Below are 5949 nucleotides of genomic sequence, written 5' to 3'. Positions count from 1 at the left end.
TGACAGCACTGAGATTACCAAAAAATTCTTCTTCACCCTAGGGGTTTACTACTGCACTGCAATTGTGCAGTGTCTACTTTCTTCTTGGTAAGGGTAGATGAGAATCTTTAGCTATGGTAAGCAGCTCTTTTAGGAGAAGGACCATTGTTCTCTACTCTTGGTTAGTGCCAGGTCTCTGTACCATGGTCTTCCATTGCCTTGGGTTAAAGATTTCTTGCTTTAGGGTACACTCGGGCACACTATTTTATGTTATTTCTTTTCCTTTTGTTTTGTTAAAGTTTTTATAGTTTATATAGGAAATGTTTATTTTTATGTTCTTGCTGTTCTTAAAATATTTCATTTTTCCTTGTTACCTTTCCTCGCTGGGCTATTTTCCCTGTTGGGGCTCTTGGGCTTATAGCATCCTTCTTTTCCAAAAAGAGTTGTAGTTTAGCAAGTAATAATAATAATAATAATAATAATAATAATAATAATAATAATAATCCTGGAAAATTCCTGTATAGACCTGGATTTTCAGTTTCTAATTTGTTCATCAAATTGTCATAGCATCCTTTTTCCTTTGCATTGTAAGTATGAACGGACCCAGAAACATTGGGTTCATTTAAATTTCTTCTTATGTTGCATTTTATACAAAATATTTATCTGCAACAAGGAATGATGTTAATCCAAAATGGAATTTACTAATTCAGGGTCATTTTAGTAGTCTGTTATAAGGTTTAAGGCATCTATAGGATGGACATGTTCTCCTAAAGTTTTAATGAGAAAGGTAGTTACTGTTATGTCTGCAATTAGAACGAGAATGAGTGCAGATTTCAACCTGCTATTTATATGGTGGCATTTATGTACATGACGCCATAAAACATGTCGTTATATTAATGATCTACTGCTTAAGTACATCACCATCATTCTCAATGCATTTACTTACTGCATCATCGTGTCACAAACGAAAAATTTAGGCATGGCCCAGTCAACGCCTCCTCTGCGCTGAGGTATTATGCCCTTACGTAAGTTAATCTTCATCTGCTCAAGTTAGTCGATATAGCAATGTCATAATACGTTATGTTGATTTAATTAACTGACATATTTTTTGTTTTGGATGTCATTAGACGTGCCTGTCCACAATGTACGCCATATTCATCTATTACAGCATGCGAGGCCTTGAATCGCTATGTAACTCTGGCATTACTGACCTCGCCTGTATCTTTGTAATTCTGATTATGTCAATAAAACTGAATTACGAACTCATATTGTCTTTGACTTTTACTCACGTGTCACGATATATATTTCACACATATACACAGATATGTATATATAACATGTATATATATATATATATATATATATATATATATATATATATATATATATATATATATATATATATATATATACATATATATGTGTGTGTGTGTGTGTTTCTTAAAAGGGTCCATAGAGGGAAATAAAATTAATCATTACATTTTGACTAGTTAACATTAGCAATTAGAACACATACACGTACACACACACACACACACACATATATATATATATATATATATATATATATATATATATATATATATATATATATATATATATATATACATATATATATATATATATATTTATATATATGTATATATATATATATATTATCCAGTATATATATATATATATATATATATATATATATATATATATATATATATATATATATATATATATATATATATATATATTTATATATATATATACAAATATATATAAATATATATATATATATATATATATATATATATTTGTATATATATATATATATATATATATATATATATATATATATATTTATATATGTATAATCTTCATCGTTATTAGCCGTTGTCAGTCAACTGCCAGACAAGGGCCTCAACCATGTCAATTCACGCTCAATCTGTTTATGGTCATTCTATACCAGCACATTTTCTTAGCTCGTCAATCCATCGTCTTCTCTTCCTTCCTCACCTTCGTTTGAAATCTCTAAGTACCCATTCTGTGAATCTTCTAGCGGCTAGCCCATCAGTTATTATCTATCAGTCACATTACATGTCCTACGGATGTCTATTTCTTTATCATACATGTTAGAACATCTTCTACTTCAGTTTTCTCTCGCATCCATATTGCTTTTTTTTTTTTTTGGTCTCTCGGTGTTAACCCCATCATTATTCTTTCTATAGCCATTTCTTTGAGTTGTAACTACCCTATATTCTCAAACTTCAATAAGGCTTTAAGATTCTAATTCATGCCGGTAAGTTAATACTGGTAGGACCATCTGATTATTTTATTTATTTTTTCTACAGGAAGTTATATTTTACTTTTTAGTACCTCATTTAGTTTACCAAAAGCTCTTCATCCTATTTGTATCCTTCTTTTAATTCCGATTTCATGTACTTGAGAAACTTCTACTGTCAGTCCTAATTGCGCATATTCATTAATAATGTCTAGAAGTTCGTCCATAACCTTTATTTATTTTAAATTTGCATTATCATTGAAAATTATCTTAGTTTTATTCATATAAATTTTCTCTCCTACATTTCTGATTGCTTTATTTTAAATTTTCTATCATTTTTATAATTCCTACTATGATTCACTAAGTAGAACTGCCATTTTCAAATGTCAAGTTGTTTAAGGTATTCCCCGTTAATGTTGATTCCTACATTTTCCGAATATAAATTTCTTGAAACTTCTAGGCCCCTCTGAATAATTTAGGAGAAATGAGGTCTCACTGTCCAACTCCTTTCTTTGTTTAGTTTTAGGACTGCTGTACTTGTATAAAATCTTCACGTATTCTAACATAAGAGTTTTCCTTGTATTTGAAGTGATTTAATTATTGCTGAAGATTTGAGAAAATCAAAGGCCTTCTAAAAGTGTATAAATGCCATACATTGTTGTTTATCATACAATTGATTTTTCCATCAGCTGGTTAATTTCATGGATTTGGTTAATAGTTGAATACCCGCTTCTAAAGCCTTCCTACTCTCTTGGATGACGAAAGTCTAACTGTCTTTCTATTCTACCTAATGTGATCTTTTTAAGTATTCTATATATTACTAAAAGTAAACTTATTGAGCGATAATTATTCAGGTATTTTTTCCCCTTATATGTAAATTAGTATAACGATAAGGTTTTTCCAAGCTGTAGGTATGAAGTATTCTTACATATATTTTGTGTAGGTTCAGTGGATTTACTATTGTAATATCCCCTCCCTCTATTATTAAATCAATAGTTAGGCCATCCTTTCCTGCTACTTTGCCTCTTGCCATGCCTTTTAATGCTTTCTTTACTTCTCTTACTGTTACTTTTGGTACCAGCTTAGCTGTTTGATTATTTTCTATCGGCAAAGTAATTCCTTATATCATTATTGTATAACATTGTATAGAAATCCTCTGGAATTTTATCATTCCATTGCTATTGTTAATAGTATTTCCATTATCTGTTGGCACCCTGTTCTACGCCTATTTTTATCAATTTGATGTTTCTTCCTTTCTTTAGTATTTCCTTAATTTTGTCTGATTGTGTTTAGGAATGTTTTCGGTTTTTAGTTTATTCATTGCTTTGGATAATTTTGCTAATTGTTTTTCATTTCTATGGGGTTCTGCCCCAATTTCTAATCAGTTTTTCATAAGGTTTGTGGTGTTTTCTGTAAGTTTTTCTTTATCATGTTTAAAAACTTTTTCCCCTATTTCTTGTGATGATTCCAATACAAATTTTGTTAAATTACGTTAATTTCTTCTTTACTTCCTGCCATTTCATCTTGAAGATGGGAGTTCCTATTTTTACTGCTAAATTGAACTCGTCAGATGTTTTCTTTTTGACGAATTGATTATTTTATTTTCAAAAGGATTTTCTATATTCCTCAGATCTAAAAAATTTTACTTCTCACCATTATATGGTCGCTTCAATAACTTGTTTAACAGTTACATGTTTAATTAAATTAACTTTTTCGGCGAAAATTAAATCTTTTTTTATTATTATTATTATTCTTCATTTGGTCTCCTCATGTCCATTTCCTATGTTCCTTTTTATAAAAAGTTTTTTCATGATTTTAAGAGTGTTTCTTTCAGCAAATTCTACAAGAATGTCTTCCTTGTCATTTCTTGTCCCTACTCAAAAATTTACTTACTACAGAATTTCCCCCCTTCCTTTGACCCAATTTATCACTGAAGTCACTAAAAAGCCAATGTAAATTGAGTCCCATGTTTGTTTTTTTCAAAGATATCTCCAGATCTTCATAAAAAGTCCTCATTTCTTCCTTCTTTGATGGTTCATACGATTGAATGATCATTTTATAATTTTTATGTAGTTTTTTAAATAATCAGTCCTGAAATTCTATCATTAATACAAACTTTTTTACTATGTCACCTGCAAGATTTTATTGATAAGAAGCCCTACTGTATTTTCTTTGTTCCCTTCACGACCTCTAACAAATGCATGTATGTATGTGTGAATGTATGCATGTGTGCATATAGTTTACTTGTTCTTTTCTGTCTATGTGCATGTGAATATGTGTATAGTTTTCAAAATGTCATCCAGAAAAGAGAGAGAGAGAGAGAGAGAGAGAGAGAGAGAGAGAGAGAGAGAGAGAGAGAGAGAGAGAGAGAGAGAGCCTTGGAAAGTTTCTATCTTGTAACAGTGTATCTACAATTCCTTAGTGCATTGCTTGAATACTTGTTCACTTTTCCTTAGATGCAATTGCACGTGAGGAGCAAATAGTTGCTAATGAAAAATGCACTGGAATTTCATTTGTTGCCGGCTTTCTGTGCGTATTCTGGCACAAGGGAGAGGGGTAATATAATTTGCTTGCTTGCATTCAACAGCTAGTTTTTCTTATGCTGACTCGTTGCCAAGACAATAATTATGCACTTGGTGGGAGAATTGCTTGTTTAAATTACTCTGTTCAAGTAATTCCATAGTAAGAATTTTTATTGTTTTGTGTAGAATAGCAGTGACGGCTGCCACTTGAACGTGTCTTCATGTACAAGTTGGACATGAAAATAAACCACAACAATGATGGGGTAAAAAGTGATATTTTATAATTTGATTAATTGATAAGATGTCTGAAAAAAATATATTAATCGAAAAATCTATGAAAGTAGTGTTAAATAAAATTAAGCTATGCATATTGCATCATGATCTAACTGTTAATGAAAAATACCTATTAATGGGTTTCAATTATGAGCCTTTTTGAGTATTTTCTATTTTAGAAAGGGAATGAAAAATATATTTTGACATTTATAGACACCAGTTTGGATAGGGGGAATATGATAAACAAAACTTAAGCGAACATTAACAATCTCATAAAGATTTGGAATTTGCAGTAGATATATCTTCATGCTTTAATACTATTAAAAAAAGAAATTACTTTTCTGTTTATTTAGTGTACCTTTCCTAGTTCTTGAACAAATATTTAGTCATTGAGAGACAGATAAATCTCAATTGAATTCTCCCATAGATAAGGTTATGCAGTTTTGCTCCCTCCCCCTAATACTTAATTATTTTGAAGTCCTCATCATCATTGGTGAAAACCTTAAAGATTTTATTGCGCAACAAAAGTTTTTTTTTTCTTACAGATTGGAAATTGTTAGGTCCAATCTTATTTTTCCTTTATACGTACTGTATCGTCTTTAAACAGTGGTAGAGAGACAGTGAAAGTCCAAGTAAATACGCATTTCTGTTTTATTTCTACTGGGAGGTAGGTACGTATACAAAATCAATTGAAGTGGTGTTCTGTGTAAACAGTCATTTCTGGTTCAACTGTCTTTGTGTTATCCCTCAGATGCCCTACATATATAAAATCAATTCCAAACGTTTCATCACCTCTCCACTCCAATTACTTAGGAAATTTTCTCTGTCAAAACTTCTTATTCTGTGTAATAACTAATGATGACCGTTTATAAAGGCTTCTGATTTAATTGGTAAACAAATTTCTTA

This window comes from Palaemon carinicauda, chromosome 1, assembly GCF_036898095.1.
Source record: "Palaemon carinicauda isolate YSFRI2023 chromosome 1, ASM3689809v2, whole genome shotgun sequence".
NCBI lineage: Eukaryota > Metazoa > Arthropoda > Malacostraca > Decapoda > Palaemonidae > Palaemon > Palaemon carinicauda.
Note: the sequence above shows the minus strand (reverse complement) of the source record.